This window comes from Pelodiscus sinensis, chromosome 7 (assembly GCF_049634645.1).
Source record: "Pelodiscus sinensis isolate JC-2024 chromosome 7, ASM4963464v1, whole genome shotgun sequence".
NCBI classification, from domain to species: Eukaryota; Metazoa; Chordata; order Testudines; family Trionychidae; genus Pelodiscus; species Pelodiscus sinensis.
In genome coordinates, this window is record NC_134717.1 from 51,722,809 (window position 1) to 51,746,159 (window position 23,351).

General features: G+C 42.2%; 1 long non-coding RNA gene across 1 annotated transcript in view; it reads right to left on the reverse strand.

The window, feature by feature from the left end:
- The window catches only part of LOC142830205 (uncharacterized), an 85,609-nt gene that overhangs the window by 24,350 nt on the left and 37,908 nt on the right, over positions 1–23,351 (reverse strand). Inside the window, exon 2 of the long non-coding RNA XR_012905244.1 lies at positions 3,108–3,208. This is a non-coding gene — a long non-coding RNA (uncharacterized LOC142830205). The remainder of the gene's footprint in view (positions 1–3,107; positions 3,209–23,351) is intronic.

The following is a 23,351-nucleotide window of genomic DNA, read 5'->3' on the forward strand; positions in this document are numbered from 1 at the left end:
TGGATTGTGTTATAACTTTCTCTGCTAGCATAAAGAGCCCATTATTACATATTTGTGCTCATGCCGGTATTTGTAGACTATCATAAAGTCATTCCTTAACCTCCTCATTGCTAAGCTGAATAGACTGAGTTCTTTGAGTACAGTAATTCCTCATTTAACACGATAGATACGTTTTAGAAAATGATCGTGTTAAGTGAAAACGTGTTATGCGGGGTCAATTTTCCCATTGAAAATAATGGAAAAGGTAGGGGTTGCATTTCAAGCAGTGGTGTCGAAGTCAATTTTCTATTGGTGCTGAGTCGTCAACATCAACATTAGAGGATGTAGATGAAACAGGGCTATCTTGTTCATCAGATGATCTTTTTTTAGGTTGAACATGAAAACAACTTTTGATAGAGAGCTGCTTTGCTGCTTTTTGTTTTTCATTGTAAAGTTGCTGGTAGCAAGATATAGCACTTTCTAAGCTTTTCGCTACTTTTGAGCTCTGTACGCGATCAGAATCGTTCTCATAAAAAATGTTTACTGCATCACTTATAAGCTTAAATGCTTCAGCCATAACTTTCATTGATAATGTTTGAATAACTGGCTCAGCATGTTCAGGCTCATTTTCCAGCCGCTGCTCATCCAGAAGCTTCAACTCGTCGATAGACAACTCCTCCCCATGAGAGTCAAGCAATTCTTGCACATCAGTAGCATCCGCCTCCTCTAATCCTGCTTCATGGGCTAGGGCTACAATCTGCATTTTAGCTTCAGATATTTCAGTGTCAAACTCCCTAAACTCATGAACACATGCAGGCCATATACGGTGCCAGACTGCATTAAGGCAACTTGATGAAACTTCTGCCCAAGCCTCTACTATAATATCTATAGCATCTTTAATGTTACATTTTCTCCAGAATTCCTTGATTATAGGCTTATTCTCGCTATCTGTCTCCCTTATAAGCCTAGCAAACGTACGGCGCAAGTAATACGCCTTGAAAGCAGCTATCGCTCCTTGATCAAGAGGTTGAATTAATGAGGTTGTATTGGGGAGTAAAAATAACACACAAATATTTTCTGACAGATCAGTAAGGCAAGAAGGATGCCCTGGTGAATTATCTAGAAGAAGTAAAATTTTGAAAGCAAGATTTTCTTGCAAACAGTAGTCTTTCAACTCAATAGTTAGGCGTTTGCAGAAGTAGTCTTTGAAGATGCTTGCAGTTACCCATGCTTTCACATTAGATCTCCAAACAACAGGAAGATGATCCTTTGAATACCCAGCTAAAGCTCTAGGGTCAGCAGAATGGTAAACTACTACCGGTTTGAGCTTGCAATCCCCGTTGGCATTGGTGCATAGCATCACAGTGATACGATCCTTTGTAGCCTTAAAACCAGGTGCATAAGCCTCATCATGAGAGATATATGTGCGTGCTGGCATGCACTTCCAGAAGAGTCCTGCTTCGTCCAGGTTAGACGAAGAGCCACCTTCCTTTATAGTAGCTTCAAATGTCGCTGGGAATGATTCAGCAGCCTCCATGTCAGCAGCAGCTTCTCCAGTTATTTTTATATTATGTAAGTTTGAACACTTTTTAAAGTGTTCGAACCAACCATGACTTGCATTAAATGGCTTTGCATCAGTTTCATTCAATTCTCTTTTAACAGAATCATATAAAGCTTTGGCTTTTTCCTGAATAACAGCCAAATTCACTGGCATCTTTCGTTGTGTTTGGTCTTCAATCCACATAGACAATCGCCTCTCCATATTTTCCATTAGGTTAGTTCGTGTACGAACAACCTTCTTCAAACTTACTGGTGTTGCATTTTTGCAACTTTCCTTAATTTTCTCAGCTTGGGCATGGATTGTGTGCACACTAGACTCGTGTATATTGAAAGCGCAGGAGATATCACAATTGCGTTCACCTTTTTCAATTCACTTAATCACTTCAAGTTTCTCTTCTAATGTAAATGATTTTCTATGCTTCTTGCTTGCAGAAGCAGACGTATCATTTTCCTTACACTTTCCACTCATGATAAGGGATACAGTAACACACAGCAAGATACAGTACAGTATCTAACAATTCAGTACAAGACGTCGTGGTTTGTTAACTCAAGATAAACATGTGAGTGAGAGGAGGAGCGCTGTGACCACGTGCACAGTGTATTCATCTGCTCATGCGTACAGTACAGTACAGTAAAACTCCCAATAGGGCATCAGCTGGAACTCAGAAGTGCGCCTGTCAACCGCTCTCTCAGCAGGACTGCTGAGAGCCGCACGTGCGCTCGTGGATCTAGCCTGCATTTGTTAGCAGCCGGGACCGGGACATAAGGTTAGGGGAGAAAAGGGACTGGGTTACAGCAGGGAGGGGAAGTGTTTGGCTCTGGGGAAGGAAAGGGGAGGGGAGGAGAGGAGAGGGGGATTGGGTTGGGAGTACAGTATGTCCCTGTGACGGGACTGACGGGACCTGCACTGTGTCCAGCGAGGGAGGGTCGCCAGGGAATGGCATGGTGAACAGCGAACCCTCCGCTGCTTTGCAGGGGGAGAGGGAGCCCCATGTAGCCACCGGTGACAGACCAGGTGGGGAAACCCAGCCACCGGCCTGCAAGTGGGGGTGGAGGAGAGGGAGCGAGGTGTCCAGCGGGAAGGAGGGTCGCCGGGGAAAGGCGCAGCGAGTGGCGAACCCTCCGCTGCTTTGCAGGGAGGCGGGGAAAGCCCTGCACAACCGCCGGCGACAGGCCAGCTGGGGAAACTGTTATTTCGGGGATGGTCATGTTATTCAAAAAACCATTTTATCAATATCCTTCTTGAACTGTGGATACCACAACTGGATATAGTTTTCCAGCAGCGGTCACACCACTGCCAGATACGGGGGTAAAATAAACTCTTTCCTCCTACTTAAATTTCCCATGTTTGGATATCCAAGGACTGCATCTACCTTTTTGGACACTGCACCTTAGGTTTGCATCTGATGACCCACTATGACATCTACCACAACCCCCAAATCTTGTTTCTAGCCACAGTGTCCCAGCATATAGTCCTACAACTTGTACATAAGGCTATCATCTGTGATCCTAGAGGCATATATTTATTTAACTGTATTAAAATACATATTTTCTTGTACCCAGCTTACCATGCAATTCAGATCACTCTCCATCTGTGCACTGTCCTCTTCATTATTTACCACCTTTCTCAACTTTTGAGTCTTCTGCAAACTTTCTCAATGACGATTTTCTGGCAAGTCATTAATAAAAATGTTAATTAGCCCAGTGCCAAGAACAGATCCCTATGAGATCACCCCCTTGAAACACACCCACTTGGGTGATTCCCCATTTACAGTCACATTTAATCAATTTAATGTGTGCCTAGTTAATTTTATATACTTCTAGGTTTTTATTCGGAATGTCTGCAGTGCCAACTCAAATGTCATACAGAAGTCAAGGTATATTACATCACCGCTATTATCTTTATCAGCCAAACTTCTAACCACATCAAAATAAGATATCGAGTTAGTTCGACAAGATCTATTTTCCCTAAAGTTCTCTTGATTGGTATTAATTAAATTACCTTCTTTAAATTCTTTATTAATTGAGTCCCATAATAGCCACTCCATTATTTTGCTTGGGATCAATACCAGACTGACAGGCCTATAATTACCCAGGTCATCCCATTTACCCTTTTTTAAATATTGGCACAACACTAGCTTTCTTCCAGGCTTCTGGAGCTTCCCCAGTGTTCCAAGATTTATTGAAAATCTACAGGAACAGTCAATTGAGCTCCTCAGTGAGCTCTTAAAATGCTTGCATGCAAGTTATCCAGACCGGCTGATTAAAAATGTTTAACTTCAGCAGCTGCTGTTTAACATCCTCTGGAAATACTAGTGAAATGGAAATGATTATATCCTAGGACATGACCATATCCTCTTACTTTTTCCCAAATACAGAAATAAAATATTTTGAACATTTCTGCCTTTTCTGCATTATTATAGATAATTCTGCTAGTGACTTCTAGTAAATGATCAAAACTATTATTATGTCCTCAATATCCCTTCAAAACTCCCTCTTACTGTCCTTAACTCTCCTGGCCATAGATTTCTCCTTATGTCCCTTTGCTTCCATTATCAATTTTCTACAATCTCAAGATTCTTTTTCACATTAATTACTATCAGCTTTCCCTTCTTCAATTTTTATTTTCTATATTTGTATGGTTTCTAGAGTTCGTTCAACACCTATTTCCCAATCCACCAAGTTCTGTCCCAGCCTCCCATCTATTGTTATCCCACCACTTCCTACTCCTCTCTCTATATCAGTCTCTATCCTATTTCCATCCTGCCATTCTAGATCCTTTTTCAACCAGTTCTACACCTCCAGACTCCCTCAAATCACCTGCATCCTTCCAACCAACTACCTTTTTAAATGCCTAAATGGACTCTTAAGTGAGACTTCCATCTTAGGTAAATAAACTGTGGAAGGAGAGAGCTTGCTATGCAATAATCTACCATGAGAGCTGGGAGGATTTGGATTTTCCATCCCAGGTGCTATTCGTCAGGAGAGGTCAGGATTTACTCTTCACAGGTCTCTGGCTCTGTTGATGAAGATAACCAGAAGGCTGCTTGTGTGTGTGCTCAGTGATGGGTTCCATGTCAATTTGTGCACTCAATCTCCACTGCAGACCTGAAAGACCACAAATCAGATAAGAATCGAAAGTTCCCAGCCAGGTTTATTGTAAAGCCATGTGTAGTAATAGTTGTCAGTAGACTCTATTGAACCACTACGCATATGTACTCTGTAACAATGGAATGACTCAATCAATGGAAAATTTCCATTGCCCTGTAAGTCATCCAAAGACTGTCCCCTTAGACACCACTTTATATACAGGTACTATCAACTTACACATCACTTCTGACATGTCAGGTTACCACTCATTGATGCTACTTAGATACCACCCATCTGTACCTCATGGTTTAATTAGATCATCTCTATCCATCATGCTGTCATTTTAGACCCTTTCCTGAACCTGGATCTGTATCTGTGGGAAGTGTGCACTAAGGTCTTTTTTTAATGAGCTAGTGGTACCATGTGCTTTCAACTTATGACCAGTACCAATTACTGTTCTACACCTAGGCCTATTACCAATTAATGTTTTGCTCTCTCAGCCCTGTTCATGACAAGTTGTGTGGGCCTGCCTCCCACTCACAGTTTAGCTTTGCTTTATGTCAGCCATGTTTTGTCCATTGTTAGCTAGGCCTCACACCAGGCCTGTGTTACATGGGCTTATGTTTTAGGCCTTCATCTTCCTACATCAGGAAGGGTGAAATACTTTGATAGGACTCTTTTGGTTCAGGTAGTCTCCTCCCAGAAAGCAATTCTAAAATGTGCCGTTTATTGTCTTACTATAAAACAAGTGATCAGAAATAGTGAAGTGCCTTTACCTTACATTTTGGCTATACCAGTTAGAATTGTGTCTCTCATTGATTTAACTTTTAGAGTATACCACCAGAAGGGCATTATTAAAGTCAAGACTGTAAAATTATGGCTCCACCATCAGCTCCACTATTTTGTAAAACTGTATATTTTACGGTGGTTATCATATTTCAGTTTTATCCTCACCTACATTTTCCTATATAGAAAGATCTGTTCTGGCCTCCGTTATCTGTGGCATCAGTGCCCTTCTTTCAGAATGCGATCTAAACATTTTTTAACCCAAAATCTGATGCAGGCAAAGTTGCTAGTCAGCAGCTTTCTTAAAACTGGTTGCAAATTTATCTTTATTTACCTTATCGATGCTCTAAATAAAATAAAATTCATTGTATTATCTCTGAGGATTACATCACTTTCATTATGAAATAACAGCCCTACTTACTGGGCTCCAGCATTTTCCACCTAACTGCCTGTTACTACTGTCCAGGTTTTTTTCATTTGATTATAGCAAGAGCTCCCCCTGCTGATGTAATCAATTACTTCATCTTTCCAGAAGGAACAAAAAACCTTAAGACACATGGGCCTGCACTGAAAAATTCAGATCTGGAGCCAGGGTAGGAATCTGAGCTTTTGGCTCATGACTTATTTTATTATAATTAGTTTTTAATGATAAGCTGTCATATTGCTTCACCGGCCCCATATGCTGCCTTTGGAATTCATTTACAAATAACCCAGTAACAAACTGTAGGTAACTGGTGGGCAGGCAGACAATCTCTAGAGATTAATCACCAACACCAGCATGATATAAAAGGAATCAGAAGCACCATCCCCAGCCCATAATTTGAACATGAGTTACCTCCTCTCCCAACACTCAAAAAAGCCAAGATTTTATAAATAGATTGGCCTGGCTCTGTGCCCCAAAGATCATTAAATGTGGAGCCCTAGCACATTCGGGAGGAGAAGGGCAGGCCATGGGAACACTTTGTGAGATGGACAGTCTGATGTAGGGGGATCTAGGTAGCTTTCCTGAGTCCATCAGCCTCGTTATTATTTTTAATATTGGTATAATCCTAGTGCCACTGTGCTAGGCTCTGTACAAACAGAACAAAAAGGCAGTCCCAGTTGCCAAGAACTTACAATGTAAGAGTAAGACAAGAAACAACAGATGGATACACACAGACTGTCGAGGAAGTGCAAGGAAATGGTGAAAGAATATTGAACATAAGAACATAAGAATGGCCATACTGGGTCAGACCAAAGATCCATCTAGCCCAGTATCCTGGCTGCCGACAGTGGTCAATACCAGATACCCCTATTGGTCTGCATAATAGACAGCAATCTCAGTACACCAACATCCGAGCTCCTCTCCAGTTTTTTATAGCATCATGTCAAAGGCGAGCTTTACAGTTAATGAGGTGGCCTTGTGGGCGTTTATTGGGAGCTTCACCCAAATGTGAAGGGCAACATCAGAGAAAGCACAAAGGTGCTTGTTTGAGAATTTAATAAGAGGGGGATGGAGGTTGGCCTTGTGGGCAGTGGGAGTCAAGCTCTCTATAGTGAATGAAAGAAAATAAGTAGAGGGGAACTAAGTCGTAAAGGGCCTTGGAAAGTGAAGACAAATAGTTTATGTTTGATGCAGTGAAAAAAAGGGAGTTGAGGGATTCACTGTGCCATTCCACATCCCTCCCACCAAATTCCTGAAGAGGGGAACTAAGTCGGGCACTGGGGCCCATGTAGCTGGAGGAGTAGGGGAGAAGAGTTAGGCACGAGAACCCAGCTCCTAAAGAAAAGTGGTTGTTTCGGCAAATCAAGACAATTTTAAAATTCGGATTCCATCTCCCTAGTAAAAGTTACTGTATTTAAAATAGCTAACATTCAAACCTCAGTTTCTTACAGCTAAATATTTCAAACCCTATCTGACCTTATTTGCAATTTAATGTCCTTTGTTTTGGAGTATAATTATTGGACTGGATGTCTGCTTCACTCTCTAGGTTTCTTCTTGCTTTTAGCAGCCTTCTTTCAAACTTCATAAATTGTACAGAGGACAAAGTCTGCCTCCTTAATTTGCAAGTTGCACACAAACTTTAAAGAGGCTATTCATCCCATGGCACTACTGGATATCTTAATTTGCCCTCTTCAGATCCGCTTCCTCCTTCAACACCTTCCCCTTAGGCAGGGAAATCATGTAAGTACCCTTCAGAGAAAAGAGCCCAAATCATAAACACTTCATGGGAGGAAGTTTGAACATCTTATGCTGTTCTTTTCAAGTTTTGTTAATGTCAATTTATACAATTCGACACATGCCTCACTTCATCTCTTCTGTAGGCAAAAAAACAAAGGGACAGATCTCTAACTGGAGTAAGTCAGTATAACTCTCCTTGGATAGAACTCCATCGATTTACAGCGTTAGAGGAGCAGACCCATAAACATGTTTAAAATACCAGCAAATGGCAAAGCACAAAACACAGTTTGTGGTGAATTTTGACTTGGTTATTCTGAGGGAGCCTTATTTTCTCCTTAGATTATAAGGATGTTTATATAGAGTAGATACCTTATATAATGTGTATAAGAAGGTCTATAATGAAGTGTTGGCTTCACCCTGAGTACAACAGAAGCCAATTAGTTATTTCTATCCTGCTTAGAGAGATAAGAGCCCAAATAAGCTGAGCTGACAAGATTGGCATTGTGCAGTCCATGCTGGGAAAAAGGGCAGTACATAGCAGTTCTAAACCCAGCGCAGAGATTGAATTATGGCTCTGAGATGCTTTTCCAAGTGTTATTTGCTTCCAGGCTATGGAGTGGCAGCACAGATGTTCTGCAGCGACTACTCTGGCATCAGGGTTATAGCAACATGTGCAACCCTTCCCCTACCATTTCCTGGCAAGCAGATCTCTACAGCAGTAAACCCACAGGCACAACTCCATGGTGCCATGATAAAAGCCCCAGCTGTAGAGTCATAGAATTACAGGAGTATCTTAACTTTTGTTTTTTAAATGCATCTTTCTAGCCCTTATAATTGCAGAGAACAGTTGGAAAATTTGAACGCTGCAGGCTTAAAAACAAGATGGCAAATAAAGTGCTAGAATGTATTATTTTTAACTAACTCATTATGTTTAAACTAATCACATGGTGATTTGGGGGAGTCTGAATAATTTATTTTTTCAGTGTTAGGACTGAGTCCTGCAATTCCACTCCACTTCTGTCCTGAGCCCCTGATCTACTGCATCCAGCTGGGCATATAGACCATTTCATGGGCTCCATACCTAGTTCTCTCGTGTCTATGACCCCCTGTGACCCTGGCTGTGGATGAAGGGGCAAAATTAAGCAAACTATATTGAGCATGTAGAAAGACATATAAAAGGATTGTATAGTCTGTGAAATGTTGCAGAACCCTGACATTTATGGTTAGATAGTGGTGCTGAAATTATATCAGCATCTAAATTAAATTACCCAAAAGGAAATCTTTTTAGTTTCTCCCTCTAATAGCCAGACTCCTATGGGAAAACTTTTTTTTTTGCCATCTCTATTCTGTTTAAGAGTAGCTATAGTTCTACCACAAGCTCCCATTCAATGCAGAGCATTCTAGTAACAAGAAAGAAATTTCAGCAGTTATTTAAACTATCAAAACCCAAGTCTCTTTTCTTCCAAAATAACATTTGCTCCTTTCAAGTGCATATAATACATCTTCTGCTACTCAGTGTTCTTGCTTTATTTTTAGCAGACCTAATGGAAGAATTCAAATTGACTGATGCTTTCAACAACCTTTAACCAAGTAAAGAGATCAAGATTTCTCTGCAAAGAAAAGGACAATGGTTCTAATGCCATATTTTATTTCCTGGTGCACGGATCAATGGAAATAATTTCTGGGTTCAGTTTACTGAATAGTTATAAAAGCACTTGGTGATCCCTGAAGATTGGGTTACATATTTATCTGCAGCCAACAGGTCACTTTGCTTTCAGAGATAATAAAGTCAGTCACAGCAGAAATGGAGGAGCTGAAAGATGCAGAAAGTACAGAGACAGCATTGCTGACAAGTATGCAGCGGTGATTATAAGGGTTATAAATGGCAGTGCTGTGTCCCGAATATATGCATCTATGTACAGCGAGACATGTTTTACAGTGAACATCTGTTTTGAAAAGATAACAGAAAATCAAAAGTTAATTACAGGTCATAAACTGCCAGCAGAAAGGTAGTGAGGGACACTTGATGGTAATAAAGGGCCAGCTCATGACCTCTGATCCCAGTCTCACTGAAGTCAAGGGGAGCTGAGCATACACATTCAAAGACAGAATTTATCTCCACCTCGGGAGGTGTATAAAATAATTCTTAGCTTGTTTGGATGCCAGCCAGCTCTCCCAAATGCAGAGAATCCAGGGAATTTTGTGGGGAGAAGTAGGTTCAGGTGGCAAAACCCTATGAATATTGAGAATAAATGTATCAAAACATTAAAAGGGAAAATATGCAGATTACCACACTCAAAATGCAGCAAAAATATATGTTCTAACTTACCTCAGGTTGGACCTCTGTGGTCCAGCACCCTCAGACCAGGGAGTTTGCTGAACCAGGAGAGGTCAATGCTCCCGTGCTGGTGGCCCCACTCCTGGTCTCCTCTCTTGGGGCTTCCTGAGCTGCCACTGGCTCCACTAATACTAGCCCAGCATGGCTTCCCACCCTGCTGCCTGCCTGTTACCCCCAGGATCTCCCAGGGTTCCTGACTGGGACTACTGCCTCAGAGTGTTCCCCGGGGTTCCTGGCTGGGGCCACCCGGACACTACTGGCCTTCCTGCTGCCAGAAGTTCTCTGGGTGGGGTGCCTACCACCCCATCCCACTGCTAGGACCAGCCCTGCTGTCGCTGGGGATTCTGGCCACCCACCCTGCCAGTCCCGCTTCAGCCGGGGGATTCCCAGCAGAGGCAGCTCAATAACCCAGATCCTGCTGTCACTGGGGGTTTACTGGGATACCTGGCAGGGGCCACCCAGCCATCAACAGCTCCACTGCAATTGGGGCATTCCCCAGCTAGCTAATCCTGGGGGTTCTCCAGCCAGGGTGGGGGCTCCCCGAATTCTGCCTTGGCCCCACTGATGCCAGGATTTCCCTGGCTGGGGTTGGGACTCCCCAGATGCTGCCTGGCCCCGCCAGGGTTCCCCAGTCCCTGCATTGCTCCCACCCATGGGGCTCTTTGGTCTAGCAACATCCATGGTCCTGCCGGACTACAGATATTGCCAGATCAAAGAGTCCCAGATTTGGGAGGTTCAACCTGTATAGCTATATGCGTCCAATATAATTTCCATTAAAGTTAATGGAAAGACTCCTATTGAACTAAGAGGGAAATAGATCAGACAACTATTTACTCTAATATACAACAAAAAATATCTACAAAAGATCTTCTGGTGTCATCTCCAATTGCAAAATCATGTGAGGCTGTAGTATTGTAACACTGCATGCTGATCAATGTTAGAATAACGTTTGGGACAGATTCTTTGTTCACGTAGACTAGCCCAGTCCCATTGATTTCAGTGGAACTAATTCAGTTCACAGCAGCAGAGAATTTGGCCATGTAGGAAATGGAAAAATTTCTTCCAGGACCTGATCCAAAGCCCACTAAATTCAATATTGATCATTCCACTGACTTCAAAGTCATTTGAATCAGGGCCTTAATGTTAATATTACTTTTCTATTCAATTATTTGTGATTCTGTACATTGTGCCACAAGCATGCCTGGTGTGCCCATTGATTTTAATGAAGTAAAGGGCATCATACATTTGGCACATTTTGACATTTTGCCGGAGAAGCAAAATAAAATTTCCCTGATGTCACTATTTCTTGAATGCATTATTTCCACCTCTTGTAGTAGTGGACATCAATTTATGTAAAGAACAGCTCAGGAAGATTAGCAAGATACACACATGCTTCAAAGTAGATAGGACAGTTTGGAATTATAATGGAACAGCCACAGGAAAAAAAGATGTTGGAAAGTGTATGAATGCCTGTATATAACAATTACAGAGGCTCAAGAGGAAATTTTTTAATTAATAGTCATCTCACAGTTTCCATTTATTATGCCTATATTGCTGCTATTTCACCCAGCTGCATATCAATGTGAATAAGCTTACCTCTCAAGTGCCCTCTGCTAGGGATGTAATCTTTATGTGGTGCTGAATGCCTCCTACGAGGTTTGAGCATCCTCAATGCCCATTGAATGAATTGTTGGATCATACACTAGAAAGTTCTGCATTTCAGCTCTACATTTACCCTCATTCTACAGTAATCTCAACATTTTCCATCTGCCTTCTTACATTCTCCTTCCAGAAATGCAGAAGGGCATGTGTGTATAAATAAATAAATAAATACCCTTTTTTTTTAATTGCACATTACCGACATCAGAAGAATTAAACCAACATACAATGGAAATTATGGCCTAGCTTGCTTGAAAGGAATTAATCCTCTTTTTAATATTCTGGCATCTTTCATTCTGGGTACCTGTGCCATGCACAGCAGTTTGAAAGAGCAATAATATAAGGAAATTATCTCATGCAAGATATCTCCTCTACTTTTAATAACAGAGCACACAAGGACAGCTACTAGTATTTCTTACTGCTTAAGGGAGAGTAAAATGTGGTAACTTCTAAAATATTTATCCACTGGCCTTTTCTTTAAAAGACTAGATCTTTTAAAAGACTAAAAGATTAGTCTGTTAAAGCAAAGACCAATGAAGATATAGTTTAGACTTTACCATATTTACTTTCACATAATAAGTTTTTTCCATCTTTAGGAATAAAAAGACACCTTTTAATACTTTAACTGAAATACACAAGTCATCAAGTTCATGGGGAAAAGCATTACAAAATGTACCATAGGGAATAATCTTACAGTTCCATGGACCTGAACTTGGTGCTCATACATTTCTTTTCAGTCTTTAATTTGAGGAAAAATGACATTCCCTGTAAGCAGGGTCAACTTATTAACTTCAGTGGAACTACACCTATGGCCTACGTCTAGAGTGGCATGATTTTCCGCAAATGCTTTTAACTGAAAAGTTTTCTGTTAAAAGCATTTGCGGAAAAGAGCGTCTAGATTGGCACGGATGATGTTCCGCAAAAGCAAGAAAGCCCGATCGCCATTTTCGCCATTGGAGCTTTTTTGCGCAAAACAGTTTTTAGCTGTCTACATTGGCCCTCTTGTGCAAAAACATTTCCAGAAAATGACTTTTGCCCAAATGGAAACATCAAAGCATTTGCGCAAGAAGCACTGATTTTGGACTGTAGAACGTCAGTGCTTTTGCGCAAAATCAAGCGGCCAGTGTAGACAGCTGGAAAAACTTGCCAGTCTAGACGCAGCCGTATAGCCCCAGGCATGAGCCACACAGATTAATCATGTGCTCCTAATTTACAGAAAGAACAGAATCAAGACCTGTGTGTTCACCACAAACATCTGTGAATTACCTGATAATATGCATCAAAGTTACGAACATCCTTTGTAACTTTTGCTGCTCGTTAGGGTATTGCACAAAGACAGGGTGAAAGTGAACCACTTGTACCTTAGCAGTTAATTATGTTCATGAGAGATGCTGGCATATTTGCCCAAATCTCTCATTTGTTTCATATGAGGCTGCAATAGAGCAAATAGGGATAATAAAATTTAAAAAATTATGACCAGTGGTTAAACCAATAAGACTATCACATACTCTCCAAAAGAAAAAGAAAAAGATTTGTATTGAAATGCCAAGATTTGTCCTATTACCATTTCTGGGTAAGAGATTGGCTGAAGATACCTCGGAGAAGTGAAATACAAAAAGACCTGGGCTTGGGCAAGGCATACGTTGCATCTCTAAGGTAAAGGTGGGTTTCTATATTGTATGAGTGGCATTCATGCATAGCCAAATCATTCATTTATGACAAGTAAGAAAACCAAATGAAGGAGAATTCATCCCCAGTGCACTGGAAGGTTGGAGGGCAACTCCTTAACCCATCCATAGTAGCCACTCGAGCCCTTAAGAAAGGCAGACATTTGAGCTGGAATCAAAGTTGCAAACCCTGCACACCCAGCTACGGTTTTGTAGATGATCTCGCCCTGCATCACTAGGTGAATTTTGGGTATGGCATAATGCTTTACCATGAACAAGAGTTAATTAATGAGTGGAAGTTTCACTAAAACATTTAATTGCCTCTCTGTACCTGTTGGTTTCTTAAAATATATGTTTACCATTTTGGAAAAAAATAGAAAAACAAAACTCATCTGACCTATGTAAATGCTCATTGCAGTGGCAGCAAAAAGAAGCAGAGGGAATAGCCACTCTTATCTAAAGAGGTTTAGCACTTTTAATAAACCTAATTAATATCAGCAAACAATGTATACTGACAGCAAGTTAAATCGGAGAAAAGATGAAATCTATAAAGTAGCACCTTTTCATTTGCAAGTAAAGAATATGATTTAGAACATAAATCACATTAAACCTTTTTTTTTTTACTGTGGCTATCTACTAGTGCTATGAAAAATATCTAAATGCAGATTTCTTTCCTTAAGCCCAATATTTTGTGACTAAATTTAATGTGCCCTTAACATGCATAGAAAATGTTGAGAAGTGCTAACATTTTCAAACAAATCTGATGACATTATAGAACATGATTCTATTTTGTTACTTGTGAAAAGAACATGCACTTGGTGCAATTGATTTTATACATAAAAGGAAACGCTTTGAAAGACCAACATTGCTATTTTTGGCCAGCAAGTAGAGTCTGATTCTGAGAGCTGATAACAGCTCTGACAATTAATTACAAGCTAAAGATCAAGCATGTCAAATCATTGTAAAATCCCTAGACATGAATCAGAATGACTTCTGATTACTTGAGTTGGGTTTTAAAGAACTATTATTTTTTGTTCATCTTTCAGTGGATTTCCAAGGAACACGCACTCTTGAATTTTCATTCTGCTAAAACAATGCTGGCTAGAACAACTAATTTATTGTTTTGGGGTATTTTTATATGACAGATATAACCATTGGTAACTAACTGGCCCATTAAGCATTCTTATGTATTAGACCTGGATGAATGTACTGTATTCACAAACATGCTTGTAACTTCCAGGTTGCAATTTGATCCAGTCATTTTTATACGCTTTGATTGCTTGCTTTTCCATAATCGAACGAGTGACCTATTTTGTATTTGCATGAATGTTTGAGACGCTTTTTGTTTGCGCATCTACAGATATGTGTTAACAAATTAGTCAGAAAGGAGGCTCAGACACTGGTGTGGGCACTGCTGGAGGGCAGTGTCTGGAAGAGGATGCCGTGACCAAGGACAAATGCAGGGGGACACCACCTAGAGAGAGGCGTCCAGCGAGGCAAGAGAGCTAATTCCCAGCACAGCCAGCTGCGGGCGCCAGGGTGATATCTGCACCACAACAAGCTGAAAGTCCGAGCAAGAGCGCTCACAGCAAGTGACTGTGGAAACTCCTGGAGGCCAAGAACATCGACTTTCACAGTGCTGCATCTTCACTGCCATAAAGTCGACCATGCAAGATCAAATTTACCACTTACTCCTCGTGAAAAGCAGGAATATCGAAATCAACTTTAACGGACCTTATAGTTGATGGAATGGACTTGGTGGTGTGGACTTATTGTTTAGAAATTTCACCTAATGCAGCTAAATTCAACCTAAACTCCCACTGTAGACCAGCCCTTAGTATATATATTCAACAGTGAGTCAATTTCTCTTGTCTGTAGCCCCTAGTAATATTCCATGCACTAGGATCCAGTGTTCACCAACATGACATCAAAGAGCTAAGCAGCTTTTCACTAACAAGAATAGTCCTGGCTGTATCCTATTACTAGGAAAAATCCAAAAATTTATTTGTGATCAGTGAAGAAGAGGGGAACTGTAGAGAAAGAGTATGCCTACACTACGCAGCTTTTAGCGACATGGTCAACACAGCCATGTCGCTAAAAGTCAAACCATGAAAATACTGTTTTGCCAAAAAAAAACTTCCACGCACCTATGAGTATGTCTACACTAGGGAGTTATTTCAAAATAATAACTCCCAAAAATAACATTACTGAAATAGCTCTATTCCTCTTCACAAGCAGAGGTTATTACTTTGAAATAACAAGCCCTTTATTTCGAAACAATGGGCTTGAGAGTATGGATGCTCACCCTGTTATTTTGAAATAAGGGGAGTTATTTCAAAATAACTGTCTAGTGTAGAAATGCCTTATTAGGGCTCTGGCCGACAAAGCACTGTTTACAGTAGTAATTGCTGCATCAAAGCATTTTTCATTTTGGGGGCTTGAAGGGGAATTTAGTACCTGTGAATGACAAAAGTTTTGTTGCCAGGGTAAAGAAAGCCTTAGTTAAATCACACCCCATTGATATTTTTCAGGGGCTGTATGGCAATGGTGAGAGAAAAGATTAAAATGCACACCATCTCAAATGTTTCAGAAAAAATATTTAAATTAGCACAGTGGTGGCATATCAAAGCTAAACTGATCTCAAAACAAACTGTTTAAAGCCTGTTATGATCTCAAAAGGTATTAAACTTGCCTATAAAATTAAATTCTGACTTCTGTTACACTATTATAAGTCCAGAGTAACACCCATGATTTCATGGGGTCCCTTCAGATTTACAGAAGTGGGAGATGAGAATCTGGTGCTGCAGGGTGGATAAATGCAAGTGCAAGAGGAACAGGCAACTTGTGCAGACATGGCCATGGAATGTGCTGATTACAAGAGGCAGTGAAAAGTATGCCATTCCAGTATACCAATTCACCAGCTGTGGCCACCGTCTCTTTTACCTAGGTGCAGAGTACCCAAGAATTGTCGTATTGGAAGGGACATAGATGGAAGTTTGTCTCTTGCATTGATGCTGAGCCTTCATTACAGCACTGAAAGGAGCTGATAGTCATTTCCACCCTAACGTTGGGATTCCTTGCTAAGACAAGCCAAAAAGGCAGCCCTTTGAGGCTTACTTGTGCAGGAGCCTCACAGATCCATACAACTGCTGTAGCTCATGGAGGGTATGTCTCTACTACAGAGTGTTTTTGGAAAAACAAAAAAACTTCAATTATGTCCACAATGCAATTGCATTCTTTCAAAAGAAAATCGAAAGAACAGAGGGGGTTTTCCGACATTGGTAAAGAAGCCTTTTTCCAAAAGAGCTCATTCAGAAAAAGGCATGTGTGGAAGGAGAAGAGGGAGTTCTTTCACAAGAAGAGAAAAGAGGAAAAAGCACAGGTGCCCTGGTGGACATTCTACCCGTAGTAATCACAGCTTACATGCCAAATAGTGTCCATTCAGTGTGGATGCCATCTTTCGAAAAAGCAGATCACTTTTTCAACGCACTTTGGCAGTGTGGACACTCTCTTTCGAAATACGTTTTTTTGGAAGATCTTTTCTGGAAAAACTTCTTCCCAAAGAAGCCTGCAGTCAAGGCATAGCTGGACTAGCCTTCTTTCCACTTACAGCAGTTCTAGTGGAGCTGGGGGGAAAAAACACCCATCAGCTGATCAAGTCTCTTTTGCAAACAACTGCCCAAGGCTATGTCTAGACTGCAAAACTCTTTCAAAAGAGGCTTTCGAAAAAGCCTCTTTCGAAAAAGAGCGTCTAGACTGCAAGTGGAACTTTCGAAAAAGCAAGTTGCTTTTTCGAAAGAAAGTAGCGAGTGAGTCTGGATGCTCTCTTTCTAAAAAGCCCTGTTGGCATTCAAGAACGCCTTTTTTTGAAAGAGCACTTTCGAAAAATGGCGTTCTTCCTCGTGAAATGAGGTTTACTGCTGTCGAAAGAAAAGCCACATTCTTTCGATTTAATTTCGAAAGAATGCGGCTGTAGTCTAGACACAGGTGAAGTTTTTTCGAAAAAAGGCTACTTTTTTTGAAAAAAAAACCCTGAGTCTGGACACAGCCCTAAAGGGGAAAAGTCTAATTCCTGAAATTACCTTTCCCTGGTAGCTTCAGTGCCTTTTGAATCATGAAGCCAGCCCCAAAATAACTGGTAAGTCATAGGGTGAATTAAAAACTGTAAAAACTACAAGCTGTCACACTAATGTGCAAGGTGTTTCTTGGTTGTGCTTGCAGGCTAGGGGCTTTGTAGGAAAGCGTGTAATCAGTCAGCCTAAAGTGAGCCAGCTTAGAGTAAGATGGGGTGAATTTTGCTTGTGTTTTAGGGAGCAGCCTGCTTTGTCTCTCTCAGGGACATCTCCTTTGGGTGTGTGCTATCTTTTGTCTCTCTTTTGGGTGTGTGCTAGCATTATGATTACTGAGAAATAAAGTCGTTACAATGCAACCTTTCAACAAAAGTGTTTTATGTTTTTAATCTAGCTTCTCTGTGTGTGTATACTGCAAACATTATAGTTTGCAACAATAGTGCCAGTCTTACTTTCTATAATTTTAATGTGACTTTTGCTAAGCAAATTTTAATAGCAGAAATAGTGAAGTGCCGAGCTTTGGCAACTATTCATTTTAAATGCTGGTCCTCTTTGCAACAGCCAGATTCTATGAGAAAATAAATTAGTAGCTGTCAGGTGAGAGGAATAAATAAAACTTTTTTATTATATCCATGATAGTATTTATACCATATTGTGTGAAAAGGGAATACCCCCATAGACATAATGCAGATTGAACCATCTCTCTAGTCCCTCCTTTATTTACAGTCGCAATGTTGTTGGAAGCAGTGCAACAGCGGAAAGTAGACATGTCCAAATTATATCCCTCTTCAGGCAGCTGAGAACACAACTGATGACTTCCAGAGTAAACTTCATTTTGGAATCATTTCATGCAAAGATTGCCACAAGAAACTGTCACAGCTGTGATGAGAAGAAAGCTAATGCATCATTCCTGGTGTACATTGTGCTCAGGACAGTGATCAGAAATGAATTAGAGGATGCAAGTGCAATCATTAACATCCAAATATCATACTTTGCCTTGCTTTCATCTTTTTTTATCTGTTATGATGAAAGCCCCTCAAAGTGCACAAAATTTTAATCCTGCCTTTGAGTGTCTGCAGTTTCCAAATTACCTGAAATAAATACTCTGTCTGTAACAGGCTGTACGACTTCCACAGCAGGTCAGAAATCACCCAGTTGGAATTCCAGGACAGCACCAGCAAAGAGTATGAAAAAGGAAAATGCAGGGAAAAGAGAGACACAAGGCAGGGCTGGCACAAGGGTGGGAATGAGCAAACCAAGTAGAATACAAAATGAATTGGGTGGGAACTTTTCCCATACCTTACCGGAGCAGTTATCCAACTGTGGGTCAGGACCCCAAAGTGTGCTGCAACCTCGTTGTAATGGGGTTGCCACAGGTAGTGGAGACATGCTGCAGCATGGTGCCAAACCTCAAGCCCCACTACCTGGGGCTAAAGCCTAAAGGTTTCAGCCATGGGTGAAGGGACTCAGGTTACAGGTCCCCAATCCAGGGCTGAATCCTTCCGTCCAGTGCTGATGCCACCAGGCTTTCACTTTGGCCCCCAACTGAAGGGGGCAAGGCTCAGGCTTCAGCTTTTCCCCCCTCCCCACAGGAGGCAGTGGGGCTCAGGTGTCTATCCCTCCTCCTGAGCATGTAGTAATTTTTTTGGTTAGAAGGGGAGTTACAGTACAATCCAGTTTGAGGAGCCCTCCCTTAGCCAAAGCATTTCTGAGGTCCAGGATTTTTTTTTCTGAAATCCTCCCCTCCTCCACCATCTTAATCATAGAACTGGAAGGGACCTCAAGAGGTCATCGAGTCCAGTCCCCTGCCCTCACAGCAGGACCAAGCACCATCTATATTATTCCTGATAGATGTCTATTCAACCTGCTCTTAAATATCTCCAGAGATGGAGATTCCACAATCCTCCTAGGCAATTTATTCCAGTGCTTAACCACCCTGACAGTTAGGAAGTTTTTCCTAATGTCCAACCTAAACCTCCCTTGCTGCAATTTAAGCAAATTGTTTCTTGTCCTATCATCAGCAGTCAAGGAGAACAATTCTGCTCCCTCTTCCTTGTAAAATCCTTTTAGATACTTGAAAACTGCTCTCATGTCCCCTCTCAGTCTTCTCTTTTCTAAACTAAACAAGCCCAATTCTTTAAGTCTTCCTTCATAGCTCATATTTGCTTGCCCCCTTCAGTTGGGGGCCAAAGTGAAAGCCTGGTGGCATCAGCACTGGACGGAAGGATTCAGCCCTGGATTGGGGACCTGTAACCTGAGTCCCTTCACCCATGGCTGAAACCTTTAGGCCTTAATCATTTTTGCTGCTCTTATCTAGACCTTCCATAATTTCTCCACGTCTTTCTTGAAATGTGGTGCCCAGAACGAGACACAGTACTCCAACTGAGGTCTAATCAGCACAGAGTAGAGAGGAAGAATGACTTCTCATGTCTTGCTCACAACACTCCTGCTTATGCATCCCAGAATCATGTGGACTTTTTTTCCAACAGTGTCACACTGTTGACTCATGATTAACTTGTGGTCCACTATGACCCTTCAATCCCTTTCAGCGGTACTCCTTCCTAGACAGTCACTTCCCATTCTGTATGTTTGAAACTGATTGTTCCTTCCTAAGTGGAGTACTTTGCATGTGTCCTTATTAAACTTCCGCCTGTTTATCTCAGACCATTTTTCTCTAGTTAGTCCAGATCATCATATATATAGTAGCTCAATGTCTGTGACTTTGTAACGCTGATATGCTGGCTGTTCCCTCTGGGCGGCGCTGTTGCCTCCCGTCGTGGCACTCGGCTAACTTCTGCGATGCTCAGCCAGATGGGAGCAAGTAGTGCAAGCGGCCGTTTGGGGTCCGCACTCCCCATGCAGCAAAGGAGTGCTGCATGGGGAGCGCAGGGCCCAAACAGCTGCTTCTGGCGCTTGCTCCCACGTGGCGGCCCAGCTGAGCAGCACAGAAGTCAACCAAGCGGCACGGCGGGAGGCAACAGTGCCGACCAGAGGAAACAGCCAGGAGGTGGGGCCTGGATGAGCGTGCGTCTCTGACGTCAGGAAAGGGCGCTGGATTCAAAAGGAGGAAAGTGGAGCAGACACAGAGGATGCAGAGGAGACAGAAAGGAGAACAGAGGAGGTGGAGGACAGTGAGACTGAGAGTGAGAGAGACACAGCAGGAGAAGAGATACACAGAGTGAGAGGCGGGGGGGGAGAAGAGAAAGAGAGAGAGACGGAGTGAGAGACTGGAGGCTCAGGAGAGAAGACTGACGTGGAGGAGAGACCTGAAAATCCCATCTTATGGCGGGCTAATTGGCTAGTTTTGAATGTTGACCCCATCTTCCAAAGCATTTGCAACCCCTCCCAGCTTTGTACCATCTGCAAACTTAATAATCATATACTCTATGCCATCATCTAAATTGTTGATGAAGATATTGAACAGAACCAGAATTGAGCACATTAATGCCTCACTACTTGCACAGGTCATTATAAGGAGCAGCCAGATGTAGTAAGATGAAGGCCTAAAACATAAGCCAAATAGCACAGGCCTGGTTTGAGGTCTGAGGCCAAGTTACAGGGGGAGGCGGCTAGGTTGAGGAGCACCCGCATCCATGAGGAATTCCTGGACAGTGTTCATGAGGAGACAGCTGAGGTAGCTGTCCCAGTACACAGGACTGTGGATACACCACTGGTGGAGGAGGAGATGGCTCAGGGTGGACACTGGCAGCAGGCACTGCTTCACCCCTGCTCCGAACCCTCCTGCCGTGGTACTAGGAAACTGTTATGCTCTTCTTTATACAGGATATAAGCAATCACCCCCTACACCGGAGGAGGAGAAGCCCCGTACCCTTAAGGCTGGGAGGTCTGCTGCCACCGCTGCGAATAGGAAACGTAGGGTAGTGGTGGTCGGAGACTCTCTTCTGAGGGGAACGGAGGCACCCATATGTCGCCCTGACATTTCATCTCGGGAGGTATGCTGTCTGCCAGGAGCCCGTATCCGAGATGTTACAGAGGCATTGTCGAGGATTATCCGGCCCTCTGACTACTACCCCATGCTACTCATCTATGTGGGCACTAATGATACTGTGAGGTGTGAGACTGAGCGGATCAAGAGTGACTATAGGGCTCTGGGTGTACGGGTGAGAGAGTCTGGAATGCAGGTGGTATTGTCTTCGATCCTTCCTGTCGAAGGTAGGGGCCAGGGCAGAGACAGGTGCATCCTGGAGGTGAATGCCTGGCTGCGAAGATGGTGTCACCAGTAAGGCTTTGGCTTCCTCGACCATGGATGCTATTCCAGGAAGGACTGCTAAGCAGGGATGGTGTCCACCTTTTGAGGAGGGGGAAGACCCTATTTGGACACAGAATGGCTAACCTAGTGAGGAGGGCTTTAAACTAGGTTCGACGGGGACAGGTGAGCAAAGCCCACAGGTAAGTGGAGAACATGGGGACCTGGGAGATGGGTCGGAAATGGGAGGGAGTGTGGGCTACAATGGCAGAGAGAAAGGAGGGTCAGGGCAAAACTAGGAGGCAAGGTCAAATCAGGATCTTAGATGCCTATATACAAATGCGAGAAGTATGGGAAACAAGCAGGAAGAACTGGAAGTGCTAATAAATAAGTACAATTATGATGTTGGCATCACAGAAACTTGGTGGGATAATACATATAATTGGAATGTTTCTATAGAAGGGTGCAGCTTGCTCAGGAAGGATAGACAGGGAAAAAAGGAGGAGGTGTTACCTTATACATTAAAAATTAACACACTTGGAGTGAGGTGGAGATGGACATAGGAGACGGAAGTGTTGAGAATCTCTGGGTTAGGCTAAAAGGGATTAAAAACAAAGATGATATCATGCTAGGAGTCTACTACAGGCCACCTACCCAGGTGGAAGAAGTGGATGACGCTTTTTTTAAACAACTAACAAAATCATCCAAAGCCCAAGATTTGGTGGTGATGGGGGACTTCAACTATCCAGATATATGTTGGGAAAATAACACAGAGGGGCACAGACTATCCAATAAGTTCTTGGACTGCCTTGGAGACAACTTTTTATTTCAGAAGGTTGAAAAAGCTACTGGGGGAAGCTGTTCTAGATTTGATCCTAACAAACAGGGAGGAACTAGTTGAGAATTTGAAAGTGGAAGGCAGCTTGGGTGAAAGTGATCATGAAATCATAGAGTTCACAATTCTAAGGAAGGATAGAAGGGAGAACAGCAAAATAGAGACAGTGGATTTTGGGAAGGCGGAGTTTGGTAAGCTCAGAGAGCTGATAGGTAAGGTCCCATGGGAATCGAGACTGAGGGGAAAAACAACTGAGGAGAGTTGGCAGTTTTTCAAAGGGACGTTGTTAAGGGCCCAAAAGCAAGCTATTCCAATGTGTTGGAAAGATAGAAAATATGGCAAAAGACCACCTTGGCTTAACCAGGAGATCCTGCATGATCTAAAAATAAAAAAGGAGTCATATAAAAAATGGAAACTAGGACAAATTACAAAGAATGAATATAGGCAACACAGGAATGCAGGGGCAAGATTAGATAGGCAAAAGCACAGAATGAGCTCAAACTAGCTACCAGAATAAAGGGAAACAAGAAGACTTTTTAAAATACATTAGAAGCAACAGGAAGACCAAGGAGAGGGTAGGCCCACTGGTCAGTGAGAAGGGAGAAACAGTAACAGGAAACTTGGAAATGGCAGAGATGCTCAATGACTTCTTTGTTTTGGTCTTCACTGAGAAGTCTGAAGGAATGCCTAATATAGTGAATGCTAGTGGGAAAGGGTTAGTTTTAGAAGGTAAAATAAAAAAAGAACAATTTAAAAATCATCTAGAAAAGTTAGGTGCCTGCAAGTCACCAGGGCCTGATGAAATGCATCCTAGAATACTCAAGGAGCTGATAGAGGAGGTATCTGAGCCTCTAGCTATCAACTTTGGAAAATCATGGGAGACAGGAGAGATTCCAGAGGACTGGAAAAGGGCAAATATAGTGCCCATCTATAAAAAGGGAAATAAGAACAACCCAGGAAACTACAGACCAGTTAGTTTAACTTCTGTGCCAGGGAAGA